At 34.5% G+C, this 23,191-nt stretch overlaps 1 pseudogene; it reads left to right on the forward strand.

Moving 5' to 3' along the window:
- Positions 1–5,974: 5,974 nt before the first annotated feature.
- LOC149216173 (uncharacterized) lies at positions 5,975–6,643 on the forward strand (annotated as a pseudogene).
- Positions 6,644–23,191: the final 16,548 nt, after the last annotated feature.

The raw sequence follows: 23,191 nt of genomic DNA on the forward strand, positions 1-23,191 counted from the left end.
CTTTGATAGAAATAAAAATGATATCTTTCTAAATGAATTAAAAACTAATTTGCTTCCTTTATCTAGTATAGACAACATAGAAGACCTTTATCATAATTTTACTACAATCCTCTCATATTATATTAACAAGTTCTCATTTGAAGTTTCATGTAATAAAAGAAATAGCAAAACCAACCCATGGTATGACAAAGATTGTAAAAGTGTGAGGAGAGAAATTAAGGAAGTTGTTGATGAATCTCCTAAAATTGGCAAGATAAAAATATACAAAGCTCTAACTAAAAGGAAAAAAGATAGTATATTCGAAAAGACAAGAGAATCTCTTACACCTCTCTAAGGTAGCTCCTAAGAGATTCCGGAGGAAGATTCTTACTAGGAAAACTAAAGATAATAATAAAATTTCTTTAGATGACTGGAATTCCTATCTTAAAAAGCTTTATGAATCTCCAAATGTCATGGGTAACTTTGAAACCCTTCTCGCAATGAAAGAAGTTTTCTCATTAGAAGACATTGATTTTGAGGTTAAACTCTTGACAAATGGGAAAGCTAAGGACATTGAAGGTTACCAAGTGGAAATCTTAAAAATTGGAAGTCCTAACCTCATCCCCATCCCCCACATCCATAAGCTTTTCAATCAAGCGGTCAAGAAAGGGTTCCCTAAACCATGGACTCAGAGCCTAATTATTCCTATTTTTAAAAGTGGGCATACAAATAACCCCTCTAATTATCGGATAATTATGATCAACCCTCTCTTAGCCAAGTTATATGGTATTATTTTGGAAAAGAAGTTGAGCATATGGCTTGAAAGTGAAGATAAGCGGGCTAAAGGCCAAGAGGTTTTAGAATGCAACACTCAATAACGAAGGACCTCATTATGCTTAGGATCATTGTGGAGGAATGCCGCAATAATAAATCCAATCTCTTTTGTTGCTCTGTAGACTTTAGAAAGGCTTTCGGTACAGTTCCTAAAAACAACCTATGGAATAGATTAGAAGGGATACAGGTTCCTTTCGAGTTAAGAGATCCCGCAATAAGGTTATACGAGAATGTAATTGCTAAGTTAAAAAGCAATGAGGGGTGGTTGAAATATATTAAGTGTAATATTAGAGTTAAACAAGGTTTCCCCCTCTCCCCTACCCTATTTGGAATTTACATCAACAGGCTAGAAGGTTGTTTAGAGGAAGCAGGTTGTACTGGCGCGATCTTAGCTGGGACAGTCATAATCCTTCTTCTCTAGGTTGACCATATTTTTCTTCTCGCAAGGTGCCCATCTGATCTTAATAAGCAACTTAGACTTCTTAAGCATTTTTTCTCTACCATGGGTATGAATGTTAACACTGACAAAACAAAAGTTATGATTATCAAATCCAAGAAGGACACTTATGCTAATTTTATGTATGACAATAGTAACTTGGAGGAAGTGTCTTCTTACAAGTACCTAGGAATTGATATTCATCACAAGCTCAAGTGGAACTATAGCATTGAGAAAATGAATAATGGGGGGCGGAAATCTTATTTTGGTCTTGATTGTAAAACGAAAAACCTTGTAATGTGGGATAGAAAGAAGTTCTTCTTTGAAACTTTACTCACTCCTATTATCTTATATGGATGTGAGTTTTGGGGTTGCAACATTTTTAGAGAATCCTGCAGAGAGATTAAACAAATCTAGAAGCGTTTTATAATGTATAACGTCAAAATTATAAGCAACACACCCTATCATATTCTCCTTGTAGAAGTGGCCCTTCCCCTATCGAGAGCCTAGCTATGACTAGGCTTCTATTCTATAAGCGCAAACTCAATGACATAAGAGACCATCGACTTCCTAAGCTAGCTTTAAACTCTAGCCAAAACCACTTAAGGCAAAAATGAGGTTGGTATAAAGATACCAGAGCCAGGTTAAACCATTGGGAGATCGATGAGAATGTTGTATTGTAAAACATTAATAACATTAAAAATATTGTTACTTCTAAGTTCAAAGAAAAAATGTGGTGTGAGAAAGATTTAGAAGCTAAAAGAAAATTAAGATATTATAAGTAGGTCATCAACCCCACCCTAGAAGATCAAAAGTATCTCTCTTTTTTAACTAGGTCAAAGAAGAAAACTAATATAGCCAATATTAAAATGAAATCTCATAGCTCCATAGTGAAATGGGTCATTGGGCAGTTCCTAAAACACCATGGATGGAAAGGATCTGCCCTCTTTGTGAGAATATGAACATCGATGATGAAAATCATTTCCTCTTAGAGTGCCTCGTGTACAACCACATTAGATCTCAGTTTCATAATATTTGTTGTAACGCTGACCTTCCTTGCCTTTTACGATGTCAAAAGTATAGTGAGCTCGGGAGGCTTCTCTCCAAGCTTTTTGAGCATAAGAATACAATCTTAAATCAAACTAAATAATTCGTTTTGTAGGTCTGATAAACCAAAATTTGGTCTTAGTGGACATTAACCACCATCATCATCATCATTAAAAAATTATTAATATTAAAAAACTATTAATCTTTATAAATTATATATATATAAGAGAGTGAAATACCATCCAGCAATGTTTGAGATGATTATTATTTTTTAATAATTTATGTGCATAAATATTAGGTTGAAATATAATTTGAGTGAAATAATATTTTATTATATGAAACATTTAATTTCACTGAAAATGTATTATTATATAATATATATTTGTTTATTATTATTCTCGTGAGAGGGTGATTAGGATAATGAGTAGCTACGTTGGTTTTATATTCCTATCAGGGTTATTTCAGCTCATTTGTAAATTCATGTCTAAACCCGTAACTTTTCTATAAAGTGTGTTCCAATAAAACGCTTTGCCACCCATTAATATACGTGAAAGGAATCTGTTTCATATTAATAATATTTTATTTATTTATTATTAAAAATATCAATATAATTAAGTAAATAACCTTTTATAAATATTTATACATAAAAGATCGAATATTAAGTTAGTCATATAAATTAAAACGCAGGTAATTTAATAAATATCTAAACATTAATTTTATTATGTGTTTTAAATTTATTAAAACACATAATAAAATTACCACATCCTTAAGAAGCAGGATGTGGTGGCACAATCTTAGCTGGGATAGTCATTATCCTTCTTCTCTATGCTGACGATATTGTTCTTCTGGCAAGGTGCCCTTCTGATCTTGATAAGCAACTCAAGCTTCTTAAGGATTTCTGCTCTACCATGGGTATGACTGTTAACACAGACAAAACAAAAGTTATGATTATCAAATCTAAGAAGGACACTTGCGCTAATTTTACGTATGACAATAATAACTTGGAGGAAGTGTATTCTTACAAGTACCTAGGGATTGATATCCATCACAAGCTCAACTGGAACCATAGCATTGAGAAAAGGATCAATGGGGGATGGAAAGCTTATTTTGGTCTTGAAAATAATTGTAAAACGGCAAACCTCGTAATGTGGGATAAAAAGAAGTTCCTCTTTGAAACTTTAGTCACTCCTGTTATCTTATATGGCTGTGAAGTTTGGGGCTGCAGCATCTCCAGAGAATCATGGAGGAAGATTGAGCAAATCCAGAAGCGTTTTATAACTTATAACCTGAAAATTAAAAGTAATACACCCTATCCTATTCTCCTTATAGAAGCAGGTCTTTCTTCTATTGAGAGCCTAGCTATGCTCAGGTTTCTGATGTACAAGAACAAGCTCAATACAATAGACAATCATAGACTTCCTAAGCTAGCTTTAAATTCTAGCTAAAATCACCTAAGGCTTAACCGAGGATGGCATAAGGACACAAGGGCCTGGTTAAACTATTGGGAGATCAATGAGAATGATGCTTTGCAAAACATAAATAACATTAAAGATATTGTTACTTCTAAGTTCAAAGAAAAATTGTGGTGTGAGAAAGATTTAGCGTCTAAAAGAAAATTAAGTTATTATAAGAAGGTCATCAACCCCACCCTTGAAGATCAAAAGTATCTCTCTATTCTAACTAGCTCAAAAAAGAAAATTAATATAGCAAAGATTAGAACGAATTCTCATGAGCTCCATAGTGAAACTGGCCGCTGGGTAGTTCCTAAAACGCCATGGATGGAAAGGATCTGCGATATTTGTGAGAATAGGAGCATCGAGGATGAAAACCACTTCCTCTTAGAGTGCCCTGCATACAACCACATTAGATCTCAATTTCACAACCTTTGTTACAATACTGACCTTCCTAGCCTTTTACAATGCCAAAATTATAGTGAGCTCGGGAGGCTTCTCTCCAAGCTTTTTGAGCATAGGAATAAAATCTTAAATCAAAATAAATAATTTGTCTTTTTAGGTCCGATAGATCATTATTTGGTCTCAGCGGACGTTAACGATCATCATCATCATCATCATCAAAAAATCTCATAAAAATTAATTAAATTATATTTTTATTTTAAATGGAAGTTATTTATTATTAAAAAACAATATATTTATTAGATACGTAACAAAATTTTTAATTATTTACCTGATTTTATTAGTTAAATTCTTAATTTTTAAATTGGATTTGTTATAATAATTTTAATAATACTATATAATCAAAAAAAACCCATAACTCATATTCGAAGTAATTTTATAATTTTATTTTTAATTAATCAATTCAATTAAAAACTGAAAAACATAATTATTTTTAACTAATTTTTAACTTTTAATATATTAATACTATAAAAAAAATATTCTAATATATTTTATAATTGTTAAATAAAATATTATTTACTTAATAAAAAAATATTTCATAAAAATAAAATACTTACCTTTTACCTAATAGTTTTCCATAATTAATTTAAAATTCTAAAAATTTTACCCAAAAAAGACCTGATTTAATCACAACTTATCAATTTGATTTAGCTGATGAAGAATTCGTGCTCTTGGAAAGTAGAAAGGAAAGAATGTTTAAAATTAAATTAATAAAATCTAAATAGATAATGTAGACAAATATAATATTGACATTTATAATGTTTAAGTAGACAATGTTTTCAATGTTTAACGGAAAACAAATCATGAATATATATGACCGAAGGGCTCAAGTATGTATTAAGTTTGTTTAACAAATCATGAATATATATAAATGAAGGACTCCCGTATGTATTAAAATTATTGTTGTTTGAGAATTTGTATTTTTTGGATATAAGGAAATAGGGTAATAATTTATGAGTAAGGGTTATATAGTAGTGGTGAAAGTTGTTTATTTATAGAGTATTAGCTTATTCTCTTATCGACTATTTATGGGTAATTCTAAGTGACATGATTTTTTTTGAATAACAAAAATGAATTAGCATATATTTGTGAATAATTTGACTGTCCCATTACTGATTTGACAATTTGATAATTAAATTATGACCTATTTTCTCAATAAAAAATAATATATTTAATGATAAATGATATGAATTATATATTTATAAATAAAGGAATAATGAAATTAATGAGGAATGATCCGTAAAGTTTACACAATATTAATAAAAACAAATAAATAACCTGGAAAAAGGTAGTACAAACAGTTTCAACGTTTAAGGAAATAATTATTTTAATGTTTAAAAGAACACATCCTGAATAAATATCAACGAATAAATAATGAAATCTTTGAGTGAATAAGGACGACGGGAAAAGGAAAATTAACAGCTGTGCGTGGACGGTATATCCCGTACTAACTCGTGAAGTGTACTTATTTTATGTCTCCCTGATACAGAGGAGTTTAATGGAATTGAAAGCTAGCAAAAACTTAGATCACTGAATTATCCATAAAAAACAAATGGATCCAACGCAAGACCTCAAGGAAACTGAGGTATAGGTGGTTAAACTCGGAACTATTTTTAAGAGATAGACCGTTAAAACTGGATTTTTTTAATGTTAAATAATGTCACTGGTGGCAAAGCAGCAGACTACATGTTTGGCACATGACCTGTTCATACGAATTCCAATCTCGTGTTAGGTGCTCTGCTACAATTTGGGCACATGACTTGTTCATATGAACTCTAACATTATGTTAGGTTCTGAGTTGGGAAATATTGAGAACCAATTGTTTGCCTGTATGTCGAGTAATAACATGGACAGCAATTTGCAGGGACCGTTAATCTCTCCTACAATTGAAAAACTGAGACCTGCTTCTGCTGCTCAGTGACAATATTTGCAAAGTGAAGACGCAGAGACCATGGAAACTGAGATGTCCGAGTCCGGGTGGACAATGTATTTGGATCAGTATGTAGATAATTGGAGCGATATGTATAGAACCAGCGATGACGATATTGAGGAGAAGCAAAAGAAAAGTTCGATGTTTACAGAGGATGCAAAAAGATATCGAATTTATCACTGTCGTGCATCAAGAATTACTGGAAGGGAGGAGGAGTCTTCGCTGCTTTCCGATGCTTCGTCTGGTCCCCAGAAGCTTCCTCTGCCTGTGCAAGATATTGAGTATGGGAAAGGGCGGCGGACGACTGGTTCATATTGGTCAGTTGCTACAAGAAAACCTGATGTTCATCTCAATAAAGATGGGGATTCGGAATGCATTGCATCTTGCTCGTTGGCGGACGTGGCTCCAAGGAAGAATGAAATGAGAACGCTCAAAAAATATGAGAATGATGATCTTTTACTTCAGGACACAGCAACCTCTCCTATGCACAGCCTAGAGGTATGAGTTATTATTTACAAGGCTTTTTATAGATTAGTTATCTGGGGGTCTTTGTATCTTGAAGCAGAACAACAAATTTTATTGCGGTATAACATGTTAGCATATTATTCAAATACACCAGAAGTGCAGAGGACTCGCGGATAACCAGTCTCCTTGGAATCTGCTAAATAATTTTATATATGTAATCATAAAACTCTAAATCTATTATAAACTTAAGGGTTGGCGACCATTATAACATATCGCCGATTGGAGGTGGGCCACCATATCAGCTGTTCAACGCTTTAGCAGGGCAGGTTGCTCATCGAAGGTTACTGCTCACAAGTTTAGATAGCCTTAGGTGGTTTACAACATCTTTTATTCAGATATTCATCTTTCATCTAGATATTCGCAAAAGTCCTATTAGGTATTCTCTTTTCGAAGTAGTTTGATAAGAATATACACTGCACTGGAACAATTTGAACGATATACCATTTAGAACTAGTTTTGTTGATTTTTTTCTCCATTTGGGCAGTTTCAATTGTCCGGATTTTCTTAAATGTTGTATCAAAACTATTTAGCTTTCTACCGTGTCATTTATTTAAGTCGACCGCTTAGATTATCCCATTCTGAAATGTGAAGATAAAAAAATGCGCGTATATAATTTCATATTTAACCCTGTCAGGTTTATAGTGAATTTTAATTACATGGTAAATCTTGGTTTTTCAATTTTAGGTTAATAGTTGTATTATTTTTTTGAAATATTTTAGAATATTTTTAATAATAGTTAAATGAAATGTTGAACTGTTTCTATAGATAGTTATATTCTTTTTATTATTTTAATTAAGAATGTCATATGAATAAGGGTAATAGATTTTTGGGCATATTCTTTCTATTATTTTAATTAAAAATGTCACATGGAAAAAGGTTATAGATTTTTTAGGTATGTAGTATTAGTAAGCAATGATATGGGTTCATGATATGGTAACTAAGCATATCTATAATAAAATCTAATTGAATATCTATTGTTAAAATATTGTTACAATTTTTTTTCAAATGTATATATGTTTAACTCATACATTAAATATTTTTATAATTAATAATAATCAATATATTACTGAAATAGTTATTATTTACTTGATTTTCATGATTTTTTAAAATCGTATATGAGGTAAATGCTTTGATGCCTACCCACTCAATATTTTGGGCCATTTTTAGTTTATATTTTTATCTTTTAGTTATACTCACACAATACATATAATGAAGTAGGTGTTTTATGTTTATTATGGATTGATGTCTATTCGTTTTTACCATCCATTTAATTTATATGAGTGCGATAGTTATAATTAATCATAAAAAATCATGATCAAATATGGTCAACCATTTTCACACATGGTCAATATAATGAACTATATTCGAGCAATCAAACATAATTGTAGATACCTTTAATTTAATATAAATGAATTAAAATATGCTCTATTCCTATCAACGAAGCAGCACTTGCAACCTGTGGACAGGTTCCTACTTCAAAATATTCAGTAGTTAGTTTTAAAATAACACTCTGATTGAAACTCACAAAGAATGATTCCTCTATTTTGACATGGTTATGAAGTATGGCCTAAATCCCTATTTCGTGTGTGTCTATATATATAAGTTTTTTAGGAGTCATTTATTGAGGTGGAGGAATTGTCGAGTAAAAGTGGTTAGAATTTTGGCAAAACAAGTTCAAAATACTTTGTAGAGATAGTATTTGAATCATGTTTCTGATAGTGGAAATGGATTTAGCACCATGTAAGACATCTAAAATTTTGAAGTTTAACAACTATAACTTAAATTTACAAAAATCCTTACCAAATTTTCTCTATAACCAAAATTTCCATAACTTTCAATGCAATTCCTGATGATTTCCTGATGATTAGACTACGGTGTTCTTTGGTTGTGCAAACGGAAGTGTATGAATAGCATTGCTGGCAGCTACTTGTTGGAAGCCATGTTGATATTGAGGTGAAGAAGAGGAGAAATTTGTCAAATTCAAAGATGAGTGTTATTCCATCCGATATCTGTGGTTTGACTTTGTGATCAGATCTCTGCTGGACTTGGCAGTCGCTTTAATGGAGCAATATAAATATCATTTAGTTCTCAATTCCGAGGCATTCTCATGTTACTCTACGAATATTGTTGCTCGAAAAGAAAAAGGAAAGTACGTTAGGCCCTTAATTCTGTCAAGGCTATACACATCTTTTTTTTAGAATGATTCTTTGTCAGTGCAGGTAGAGGCGGTAAACAAGCGTTAAGAGGTTTTGCAATCATTTTACGCTTCACCAGACGTACCGAAGGTACGCGCATCCTGATCGTTTTTCCCAGTTTGGGTCATATATACTTTCTGTCATGTTTTCTATCTTCACAGAAAAGTCGAAATATTGCAGAGTAATTCAAATTTGCGTGCTTTTATACTTTTATACTTTGTGCTTTCGTAGTTTTAATGCCTTTGAAGATTCTTAGACAACAAGTTGTTGGAGTCGCCACTGAATACGTCAACTCTTTTAGAACGAGGAGTTCAGATAGCGCAGTTTCTCGCGAAGAGGTGAAAAAGGATAAAGATAATTGAAGCGAACTCTGTTTTCGTTTGGCGTGTGTTAAATATTCAGGTTCAGGCAGCCACATTTCCGTTGGCTGCTTGAAATGAAGCGGCAATGTACGCCTCATAGCCTTTATTATGCACTTCAGTAGCCTTTATTATTTATGGGATGTTATTTTTTAATATTTCATCGCACGTTTATATTCGTATTATCTTTTCTTAATCCATATTAAAGCGTATCCTAATCAAGCATTAACTAAAACCCACGGATAACCAGTGGTCCTTATGGTAAGTTGTTCTTGCTGCTTGTACCCATCATGTGAACGGAACCAACGGTGTTAGGTTGTATCGTTTGGAATTATAATATCCTATAACGATGGCTCTATTTTGAATATAAAATATTCTGTCGTGAGTGATCATGACAGAATGAATTCGTAAACCAATCTGCATAGAATATACACTTGGTTGAAAAGCAACATAATTAGCACAATTATTTTAATAAATGTGCTTCATATATCTTAATTGATATATAAGAGATGTATAAGAGTTGAGAATTGATGTGTGAAGAGGATTTGTTCATTATAGTTGATCATAGTTGACAATGTGTAAAAAGAATTGATAAGTTGACTATGGTTGAAGAGGGTTGATGAATTTAATCATCATTGATAAGGTTCATTGAGGTTGAACATATGTGACCAAGTTTGATAATGGTTGATCATGGTCCACTAGATTTTTCAACTATTAACGTAACAATGTATTAATGTGCGATTAATCTAATATTTTTACATTAATGTTAACCATAGTGGCTATTGTTAGCCATGGTTGATAATGGTTGATGTTAGATTAATGTTAATGTTAAACAAATGTTTGCATTAATGGTTGAAGTGAATCAACGAGGTTGACCATGGTTAATGAGGTTGAGCATGGTTGAGGACGGCCGATCATTGTTTGTTAAGGAAAACCATGGTTAACTTTAGTTGACGATGACTAACAATGAGTACCATGGATGACCAGGGATCAAAAGGAAAGCTTATGGTTGACCATATTTTACCATTGTTACATTGTTATAATATTGCTACATTAATATTGACCATAGTTGACCATGGTTGATGTTACCATAAAGTTAACGCTAATGTCACATTAAAGTTAATGATAATGTTACATTAATGTTAGAAAAATGGTTACATTAATGGTTGAAGTTTGTTGATGGGCTTGAGCATAGTGGATCAACCATGCTGTTCAAGGCAGACCATGGATAACATGAGTTGAACATGACTGATAATGAATAACATGGTTGACCTCAATTTACCATGATTCACAATGATTATCTTGGTTCACAAGAGACTAAGGAGAAGATTATGGTTGACCTAACGTCATCGTGGTTGACGAGTTTGACCATGTAAAGTATGTAAAACCATAGCGATGATCCACATTTAAATAGGAACACAACAAATTACAAAAATAACCATAAACACAGAGATGCAGCGGAAATAATACTTCACTTCATTAATGCAAAATACTGAAATATGTATACAAAGAGAAATGGAAATAAACTAGCTAGGGTGATCGTAGCTTATCTTTGAGAAGAGATATGGCAGCTACATGCCTCTGAACTGCCTTACAATGAGGCTCAAGGGCCTTTTTATTATTCAACAATAAGAGCAAACCCTAAGCAACAAAAACCCTAACCCAAGGAGATGTAACACCAAGAGTTTATGGGCCCAATTGGGGTGAGTTGGACATCCAACTTCCCAAGGTCGTGACTTGGTCATATTATCTCCATTTGACACGCATGATATCCCATTGGAAAGATCTCTCTGAGGACTGACGAAAAAGACAATTTTAGACATAAAATCGCTAGCGGTGGATTTCCAAAAAAACGTTGTTTAGGGCCTCAAAATGGCTCATGAAGTTTAGGACCCGAAAAACTACTAAAAATAGTAAACTGTGCTACAAGTAAGGAGACTGAAAAATTGAAAGTTATGGTGGGGGTCCAAGTGGAATTGGTGGGTAGCCGCCAATATCCACCTGGATCAAGTGACCATACTTAACTATAGTTAGCATGGTTTGACCATGGTTGAACTTGTTGTCTATGATTCGCCATGGTGGAGTTTTTTTCCCATCAGTGAACTTATTTGACTATGGTTCATTATGGTCAACCTTAAATAAGTGGTTGACCTTGGTTTATCTTGGTTAACCATGAATATAACAATGTATTTACGTGGCATTAATATAACAATGTAACATTAATGTTCATAATTGACCATGTGGGCTATGGTTGAACATGGTTGTCCATGATTGACTATGTTGGCCACATTAACTATGCCTAAACATCCTTTAAACGAGTTCATCATGGTTGACCATGTTGTTTACGGATATTTATAGTCGATAATGGATGAATATGTTGACCTCTTAAGCCATCATCAAATATGGCTAACCATGGCCGACCAAGTGTTGTATCTGTGCCCATGGTTACCAAGCTTAATTATATTTTAGATGGTTTTACCATGGTTGAATTTGTTGTCCAGCTTGACATCTTGAGTGTGTTTTCCTATAACTGAGCTTATTTTACAATGGTTAACTATGGTCACCTATGCTTGACTATGATTGAACATGGATTTTAAGGTATAGCTATTGTAACAGCCTCCTCCCACATTTACCCAAGTTAATCGGTCTGATGGGGTAAACATGTGATGAGAGGCTACTATGATGTGATTCAACTCCCCATGTACATTTAAGGAAGTGGAACAACCAAAAACAACCCAATGTGACCTTTCACACATGCTACAAAACCTTTAAGAGCCAATCAACCCTTCTAGGTGATCAACCCCTGAGGCAGCTTGACATTTCACTGATATGGACCCCCAGCTACTCCAATGACAAGCCATGCATGTGACTGAGGCCTTCCAGTCGTTGCCATAGTAAGGACATGCTAGGGATTTTTGACTTTTCCACCTAGTTCTAAGCCTACGACCCCATATTATTTGCCACTTTTTCAAGGCCAACGCTTAAGTCGCTGCCCAAAACTTCATGAAACTCTTAGAAATGATAAATGACATTAGAAAAAAGGTAAAAATGAAAACACTTCAATGACTTGACAGGACTCCTACTAGCCATGATATACATTTCATCAAACATGTCACAAATATAGAATCTACAGGTCATAACAACATATCTGAGCATAGAGGTCTCATGCATATCTGAGATTCATAAAGAATCATTTTTCCCATATCACAATAGCTTAATTATCATCTATTACGTCATATATTCATTGTACATACATTTACAAATCAAAACATGATAAGAGACATACATCAAGTCTATCATAAAAAATACTCATAACTAACATATAACAAACATAAATAACAAGGTTGTAACCCAATACATTTACACATGAAATACAAAGAAGAAGAAGTTATTATTAATGAATGCAAAAGCCAAACAAGTTTGAGACTTCCATGAAACGCCCTACCGTAGACTCGTTGAACCAAATATTTCTTTCATCTAATCACCCCCAAGGCATGTTCCAAGCATGAATGTGGGACTCAAAACAAGACCAAACTAGGTTTCCTCAGTCTTTACCACAATCCCCACGAGATCACTAGGCCCTAAACAAGCATGGATGCCGCTAGATTTCTCCACCTACACCGTGAGGAATTTTCTTATCTCCTAGTCTCTAGGCTTTACCAGATATCCTACCATACAATGGTTGAGTATTCCTAGCCATGATCAAGGCTCCACCCTCCACGCTTTATCGTATATCTTGTTATTCACCAGTCAAATATTCCTAGGTCTGATTGAGGACGCACACCTTTAGGATTTACTATATATCATGTCATTCACTAGTTGAGGATTCGTAGGCACACTGAGGCACACAAAATTCGTCTTTACCACAATATCAATCCATTTCATGCATTTTTAGGCCTTTTTTTCTTTCTTTCAGAGATCATGTTGCTCTGTTTTGAGACCATTTGACAATCCATCTTAATCAAATAAAAGAGAATCCATCCCACTATTCTTGTCCAGAAATGGCAAGGCAAGCTTGAATAGAAATGTCACACCTAGCGAAACCCATGCCAACGATAGCAAGAGAATCAAATATAAACATGCATCTACCATGCATGCCAAAGCTAGCAAGTAAATCAGACATGCAATTTAATACCTACAAATAATCCCGTTGTAGATACTATATGATGCTCTTCCTTGCTTGATATTTGATTTCCTTTTCCTTCTTAGTCCTTCCTTTGCCTTCATTGATCCAATGCTAGAGTGCTCCAAGAATTCTCTAAACATCCAAGAGTGTGTGAGAGAGAGAGGGAGAGAATAGACAGAGAGCTCCAAAAATGAACTAACAATAGGTACCAACTGATCCTCAGAAGCCTTTTCATTAATGAGGCCTCAATTTTCTTTAGTTTTCCATTATTTTCCTTCAATTTCATTGTCACATGAAACGTGTGACCTTTCACCTTCCTTTTCTCCTAATCTCCATTATTTTCACAAATAAAATGTCAATGAATGCAACATTTCCTTTGCCAATTTCCTTAGCCACAATAAACCAAATGACCACCCACGTGAGGATTTTCTTCCCAACACTGAGCTTTGAATACGTGTCCTGTGAGCTTGGTTATTATTTTTCCCCTATTAACTTTATTACATGGAATTTTGACCAAGGTTTTTAAAGAACGCTCCTCCTTGGGGGAACACCGTCCTTGGAGTTCAATGACACCTACAAATAACAAAACTATTGAGAGCAAAACATACTACCCATGGAGCTTTATAACCTAGCTTGGTGAGTATTTATAATGATCAACCTGGTGAGGAGTAAACCAACATGAAAACATAATAACATGACAAACATAATGGTATCACACTCATACTGCTTATTGGAGTTTTATAACATAGTTCATGATGATATTTGCATCCATATACATATGTACATATATAAGAAAAATCACACCAAAACATATACCAAAAAAATATGCTCAACTAGTGAATAGAGAATGATACATAGATCCCATTTGTCCTGCCATCTCACATGTGGCTTCATCGAGCCCAAAGTGCTTCCAGTACACTTTAACCTTCTCGATTGCTCGATTCTGGAGCATGAGCATATTTCTCTACAATATACATTGAGGTTCAAGCTGGAATTCTTCAGCTCACTCCACCTGCAATACCGACCATTAAATCACATGATCAACATGTTAGGATACTTTTTAAGTAATGACACATGGAAAACATCAGGGACTTTCACTATGAGAGGTAGTGTAATTCAATAAGATACTAGTCCAATCCTTTTAAGAATATTGAAGGTCCACAAAATTGAAGTGCCAACTTGGCACACAATCCAATCCTCAAGGATCTCTTCTTGGGATTGATGCATAAATACACTTGTTCCCCAACCCGAAACTCCTTAAACAACTCATTCTAATATGCATAACGTTTCTTCATATCTTGTGCTACTTTCTGATTCCTCTTGATTATCTACATTTCATGTTCTGTCTCTGTCAACATATCTGGTCCAATGAAAACCATGTTCATTGGATCACTCCAACTAATGGGAGTATTACAACTCCACCCATATAATGCTTCAAACAGACTCATCCCTAGTGACTTCTGATACCAATTTTTATAAGAAAACTCAACCAATGGAAGGTACTCCTCCCATCTCCTCTACTTATGTATCACATACATCCTCAACATGTCCTCCAATATCCTTTTGACCCTCTTTGTTTGTCCATCTCTCTATGGATGATACGTTTTGTTGAAGGCCAACTTTGTCCCCAAACCTCCAAACAACTGCTTCCAAAAATTGGAGGTGAACTTAACATCCCTATATGGCACAATATTCCTTGGAACACCATGTAGCCTCACTACATCCCTAATGGAATACTTGTGCCACATCACTAGCTGAATAAGTAGACTTCACTAGAATGAAGTGCACTACCTTAGTCAAATTCTCCACAACAACCATGATGGAATTATGTTGTTTAGATATCCTTGGAAAACATGTGATGAAATTCATGGATATGACCTCCCACTTCCAATCAGGAATAATAATCGATTGTAGTAGTCCATATATATGCTTACATTCTTTTTTCAACTGTTGACAGTCCAAACACCTAACCACAAACTCTAGCATGTCCTTCTTTAGATTTGACCAATGATCGAACTTCTTTACTACCGTCAATATCTTCTGGTATCTAGGGTGACCTAAATACGGCTTAGCATTAAATTCCTGCAAGATAAGCTTCTTGAAGTCACTATCATTTGGCACATATATCATGTCCCTAGATCTCACCGAGCCATCTCCTGTGAGATGATAGTCCACATCTTGATCAGCTCTACTCTGTTGTAACCTATGCATAAGCTCCATTTACCTGCTATCATGTTGTTCTTCCTATAATATTTGATAGTCTATCCCATAAGAACTCATAGTTTCTATATGATTCACTTGTACTTTCCTGCTAAAATCATCTGCAACCTTATTCTCCTTACCCTTGATGTTTCTGATCTCAATGTCAAAATAAATAATTGTGGCCAACCATCTAGCTTGCTTGGCATTACTATTCATTTGTTAAAATAGATACCTCAATCCACTATGATCACTCATCAAGATGAATCTCCTTCCCAGAAGATAGTGTCTCCACATATTCAAAGCATGGATGATATTTTCTGACTCAAGATCATGGATTGGATAATTTTTCTTATTCTCATTTTATTTTGATGACTCATATCATACTACCTGTCCTTCCTACATAAGGAATCCACCAAGTCCTCTCCTACAAGCATCTGTACACACCACAAACTATTTATGCAGATATGCAATCTTTAACACTAGAGAATTCATCAACAACTACCTCAACTATTCAGACTGGCTGCACACTCCTCTGTCCATTCAAATTTCTTACATTTCCTTTGTAATGATGTAATAGTATATGCAATGTGTGAGAAGTTCCTGATGAACCTCCTATAATAACCTTCTAGCCCAATAAATGATCTTACCTCATCCACGTTTCTAACATCTGTCCATTCCATGATATCCCTTAACATTCATGGATCCACTGCTATGTCTTTCTTGGAAACAACATGTCCCAAGTAATGTACTTTTGCCTGAACGAAACTACATTTTCTAAGCTTTGCACACAACTCATGTTCTTTGAGTAATATGAACATTGTTGTTAAGTGCTCGACATGCTCTTCCTCGTTTTTGGAATATATCAAGATGTCATCAATGAATATAATAACAAACATGTCTAGATAAGGACACATACACTATTCATCAAGCACATAAAATAGTTGAACGATCATTCAAACCAAATGGAACAACAAAAAACTCATAATTCCCATACATGGTCCTGAAATTTATCCTGTAAATGTCCTCTTCCTTGATGTGTACTTGATGATATCTGGATCTTAGATCAATCTTCAAGACCACTGCTTCTCCCTTCAATGGATTGAATAAGTCATCAATCCTCAACAATAGGTACCTATCCTTAATGGTGACCTTGTTCAACTGTTTGTAATCAATGCATAAATTGAGAGTACCATCTTCTTTACAAACAATAACAGTGCACCCCAAGTTGATACAATTGGCCTAATGTATCCCTTATAAAGAATTTCCTTCAACTATAACTTTAGCTCTACTAACTCTGGTGTGCTCATTGTGTATAGTTCCTTTGATGCTGGTGCTGCCCATGGTAGTAACTCAATGGGAAAGTACACTTCTTTGTGAGGTGGAAACTCTGAAATCTCTACTGGAAACACATCTTGAAATTGCTTCAAGATCGAGTACCTTCTCAATACCTTTGCATGCTCAACATTATTACCTTTATCACTAGAAATATGCACTACAAATAACACACACACTTTTCTGTGACTGTGCTTTGTCTGCGTAGCTGTCACCATTCTAACTTATGTTGCTTTCTTGTCACCCTACAAGCTCCTTTTCTCTCCATTATCATCCAAGCACTCAATGGCCTTGTTGAGCCAAGAGACTCATTCTGCATCCTAGTATAATGTGTAACTTTGTTCGTCAGTCATCAAAGTTGAAATTTTTCCCAAACCAATAAAAAAAAACAAGAACTATACAAAATACATAAATAATGTCGTCTCATAAAAGATTTGCATGTGAAGAAATTGGATCTATGCTAGTCATAAAAGTCCACTTTCGTCTTATGAAGATACAACCAGTCCATCCCTAAAAGCATACTACATGATCCCAATGGTAATACAATCAAATGTGTTGAGGCACACATACCATTAAGCTTGAATGCACAATCTCTTACCTGGTGATACACTCTCTTCTTTGTACCTGTAGACAACTCCACTAACCAAGATTATACATGAACATTTTTATTCAAGCCACATTTATCCACCAGGTCAGTACTAACTAAACTATAATTATATCTAGGTTCAATCAAAATGGAAAAAAATTGATCGAATATCTTACTGTCAATATTGATAACGGTTTCTTGGTGATTTGGTTGCTTCTTATCCAACAATTTACAAACCCGTGGAATGTTATGCCCAACATCCCCAATTGTTTGCACTTTGAGTGCACTATAAATATGAGGCGTACCACCCTAGTTTTGCAAACAATACCTCTTAAGATACTCCTTGCCACATTTCCAATACTGCAACCATCCTATAACATCACCTTTAGTCTACCACCCTCCATGTCATGACCCATTAAACTTCTTGTAAGGTGAAACATTTTCTTTCTGTAACACCATCTTCCCACATTCACCTAAGTAACCATACCAACCAAGGTAAACATGAGACGAGAGGCTACTATGATCATATTTGACCTCCTATGTGACCTTAATGAAGTGGAATCAACGGAACATCAGACACAATCATCCAACATCATCAAAAAAACCCTCAAGAGACACGTCAACCACTCAGAAAGTTTGTCCCTTGGTCACACTGTTGTTCTAAATCTCTTAGGCAATAGTCGCTCTCAAGTTATGGGAAAGGGAGCAACCAATAACCTAAATTTGCTCTCACAGGCTTACCTGCCAGTGACTAGAGACCAAAGCTTCCAATTATGTGCCAATGACCTCGAGATTTAAGCCACTTTTCAAGCCAAGAGCCCAGTTCACTACCCAAAATGGACCGATAGCTTGAAATCAGTAAATGTACAAGGAAACAATGATGCAAAATCAAGAAAATGAACAAGACCATAATCAAACTCCTACTATCCATGACATTCATTTTTTCAAACATGTCATCAACATGTGACCTATAAGTCTAAACAATAGAATTAAGTGTAGGGATCTCATACTTATCTGGGAATCACTATGAACCATTGTTCACTCGTGTCATTTTCTACATTATCATCTATTAGGTTTGTTGGGCCTCGAATATTCCCATTTTTCCCTCGTACAAATACCATAATTCATACCCTAAATTACTATGTTTTTAACTCATTTTAGACTCTAATTCCACACTTTCTCATTAATTAATATCCTACACTTCGTGTTTGATTATCATTAGTTTTCTTAACTATTCAGTGATTAGAGATAAATTTTCATGATTTACTAATGATGTCTTTTCAATGTCTATTTAATTCAGGGATTCATTGTCGAAATTGCTCATAAGTCAATTCAACTAGTTTCTACAGGTTAAGTACAGAATGGTTGTTGATTAAAATCTGAATTTGTGATCAAATGAAGAATAATCCTGAAATTTCGATAGACATGTTTTTTTTATAGCATCGTCATTCAGGTAACCCAAAAATCGTTTTGGGAATATTCGTCATTGAGATGAATTTATTGTCGGGGGAATATTCAAGTGAAAGTTAAGTACAAAATCGGTGTCGAAATTCTAAGTTAAGTACAGATTCATTGGGTTTGACAATTTTGGATCAACCACAATTCCATATATTTTGGGTTGAAGATTTATTTTGTTACCTTCTCAAGATATATGGAGCTACAATCAGATATTCTATATCGCAATCATGTTATGCATGGATCAGGATATTTCCCAAGACAAATTTTCCATAACCAATTCCAAAAACATCATTTGAAATGGATTTTTGTAATTTTGTTAGCATTTTTCTAAGATCAAATCATTGAGCTTGGGATCTCAGATTGTAAAAGGATAGTATATATTTCAGTCATTCATAGGTAGGGAGTTACACAAAGAGTTAAAAAGAGTTACATAGGAGAGGAAGCAAAATTACATTTGTTCGATGTTGTATATTAAAACTTTTTTTTGGATGAATAAAGGATGATGAATTTGTAGTAGCTTTGGTGTCCATCTTATGAATTGATTTTAGACCTGTAACACATGGACAAGAAAGGCTACCTGAACCCATCCTGTTTGCGGTGTTAATATAGATTCTGTAAGTGTGCTTATTTTCTTTTTATATTGAATTTCTTGCGAATGGTTTGAATTAGATTTAATTGTTTTGTCAATTTATTTCTACAATTTATTTTTGCATTTTAGATTATGTAATTGCTTTCTGATTTATGATGTGATCCCTGGAATACTTTTAGGAAGTGTTTTTTGTTTTAGTCGATAGATTTTTATTTCATTTCCAAATTGTTTGCTAAATAGTTTTCATAATTCCAACACTTCAATTTGTATTCTAGATTCATTTATGTTTTATATATTTGAGTAGAGGGAAACAATTTGAGTAGAGGGCAGGGAGTGCAATTCTATTAGTTTCACTCTGCAGGTTGTGGAGTAAGCACTCGATTGTATTTTGTACTCAACCACATTCTGTACTTGGACGCATTTTTCACTTTGCCACATTCTATACTCAACTTCATTATGTACTCAGGCCGTGTTTTGTACTTAGTTGCATTATGTACTCAGAATTGCTCTGATTTAGTTAATTCGAAAAATCTAGTTTGAAATTGTGAATTGTGTGATTTCAATAGAGTAATTATCATAGTTAATCATTTGTTTATTTTGCAGTTTATGGAATTAAAGACCATTTGTTAATAAATTGCGTCGTGTGAACAATTAACTTTAGGCATAAATTTTATCTTTTAAATGTCGAGTTGTTTTGAATCAAGTAGCACTCATTTGAACAGATCATTCATTAATTTCCCTGAATTCTCAATAAGTTTTAATTTTTACATTATTTGATTGAAGTTATTCCTTTGCATAAATAGATTAGTTTCAAAGTAGGAATAGAAATTCCACACTTAATATAGGAATATATTTCAAATTTCATGATTTTAGTTTAGATTAGATGCTCTGATCCTGTGTTACCTGCGCTTGTGCCTCGAAGCTTATGAGTCCCAGATTGATAATTTAATGTTGGAATTATAACAAATATAATTTCCCCAACAAGGTCATAGACACATATTATCCATTTATATACAAATAAAAACTTGCTAAGAGCCATACATAACTATTGTCATAAAATATACTTATAACCAGCGTAATAGGAACAGAACTAACATAGACATGTCAACGATCAAAATCCACGTATACATCAATATATTTACACATGAAAATAAAGGGGATGAATTTCTCATTAATGAATGCCATGAACAACCATAGATGGGACTACCATGTTCCACCTGACCATAGATTGGCTAAGCCAAGTCTCTCTCCAGCCAATCACCCCCAAGCCATATTCCAAGCATGAATCTGGGACTCATAGAAAACATCAAAAACAACAATGAACATGGATACCGCTTAACTTCTCTTCCTACACTGTGAGGAATTTGAGTGTCTCCTAGTCTCTTAGGCTTTACTGTGCATCCACTGTCTGATCCAAGGATCACTAGGTCCTACACTGAGACATACTCTCCATGATTTACTATGCATCCCATCTCGGGATCACTAGGCCCAACGGAGATAAAATCCACCTCTTAGCTTTACCATATATTCATCCATTCACCAACAAGGATTCCTACGTCTATCAAGGCACACAATCTGGCTTTACCATAACCCACAGTCCAGTTCAAGGGTTACTAGGCCAGTGGCTTCATGATCCTCAGTCTAGTTCATGGGCCACTTAGACCATGCGTTTCTCAATTTGGGGATCCACCCCACTCAGCTTCGAATCCAATCTAGCCATCCCACATAAATAGTATGAGAAAACCCATCTCATTAAAACTATAAGAAAATGGCAAGGCTAGGATGAAAATACTATCACCTATGGAAAAACCCATGACATGGGAGAAAAGAAGCACATGCAATCCCTTGCATGCCAATTCTAGCAAGCAAAATATACATGGAAGTCGATACATGCAATGAAGTCTATTTTAGCTGCTTGATCTTGTCTTTCCCTACTTGATATTTTCTTCCTCTTGCCTACTTTTCCTTTCTTTCTCCAATGCCAAATTTATCCAAGAAACTCTAAGTGTCCAAGAGTGAGATAGAGAGAGAGAGAGAATAACAAAGAAAGCTCCAAAACTCAACTGAAAAAAAGGTTACCAACTGATCCTCAGAAGACTTTTTATGAATGAGGCCTCTATTTTCTTCATTTTCCATTATTTTCCTTCATTTTCCTCCTCACCTGCAACATGTGACCTTCCACCTCCTTTTTCTACTAATTTCCATTATTTTCACAAATAAATGTGCCAAAAATACCATTTTTCCTTTCCAAAGCTTTAGCCATTTCCTTAGCCATAAACAACCAAATGAACACCCCTTAGGATGTCTTGCCAAACTGTTGGGTCCCTATAATACTAGTGATTACCCCATTACTATTGTAGTTATACCCCTTATTAATATTGTTGTGCCCCTATTGCCCCCATATTGTTATTATTGTGCCCCATAAAATCCCTCTATTGTTAATTTTGTGGCTTTATATTATTATTGTTAGGTCAGCTGGGTTATATTGTGACTCCTTAGACTCCTATATATAGAAAGGAGGTTTTGTCATTTGAATCATCCAAGAATTGTTCATTTATGTAATGTAAAGGAGGTTGCCCCCTCGAAGAGGCTGAATTCTAAGGCATTGATCTATCTTTTATATCTTTTCTTGAGCTGGTTTCATAACATTTGGTATCAGAGCTTTCGATTCTAGGGTTTCGCTGCTCCAAACAGGTCATTGTGGCATTTTCACTATAACTTTTTTTCTGCGATGTTTCAGAAGCTATTAGAAAAACCCATTTGAGAAGACATCGTGCTGAATCTTGCTTCTACATTTCAAAGCTTTTTGATCTATATTTGATGAGATATGATCTGAGGAAGTTGGTCTTTTTGCAGACTCCTGAATTACATTCCAAACAGGTGACCTCAGGAAAATCATCATAACTTTTTCCCTAAGAATTGGATTGAAATTTTGTAAGAAGGTGCAGAAAGAGGACAAACTGTAGTTTCTTGTATATATTTTTCAGAGCCAGAGGATGAAATAGTGACTTGTGGCACGTCATACAAGTTTGCGTTACTGAGTTAGTCTATAATCAGGTCACTGTGGGAGATTTTGCATAACTCTTCATGGAGAATCCAAATTGGATCAGACTGGTGGCATTGGAAAGAGGACAGGGAGGGCTACCATAGGTTGAAATTTCAGAACTGGATGATCTGAAAGTACAAAGATGCATCAGAGACAATATTGAGGTCCTACAAAGTGAAAAAGAAGGTGTGTAGATTCTTTTGAATTTTTGCTTAAGAGTGGTTTGAAAGTTTATTTTGAAGGAATTCAAAGGGCTAGTAGAGCATTATTATCGGTAACTGATGCCCTGAGGAAACAAAATGCAAACACCTAGTAAGGAACCTAAAATCTCTAGCATGACTCATGAAGAAGAAGAAGAAATGTTATTTGATATATTAAAATTACAAGAACAAGTGCAACAAGTGTCACTTGCATAAAAAGCAACAGAATCTAAGACAGATGGTTTAAGGAAATATGTAGAAGCTAAGATGGATGGTTTAAAGAAAGCTGTAGAAGCTAAGATGGATTTTTTAAAGAAAGGCGTAGAAGTTAAGATGGATGGCATGGAAGCTAAGGTGAATGGCATGAATGCTAAAATTGATGGCTTGGATGATAAGATGGAAGAATTGAAGATAAATATGAATAAGTTGCTACA

Source organism: Pinus tabuliformis, chromosome 1_1 (assembly GCF_031772625.1).
Source record: "Pinus tabuliformis cultivar Carrire ecotype Pingquan chromosome 1_1, CPIR1, whole genome shotgun sequence".
Taxonomy (NCBI): Eukaryota; Viridiplantae; Streptophyta; class Pinopsida; order Pinales; family Pinaceae; genus Pinus; species Pinus tabuliformis.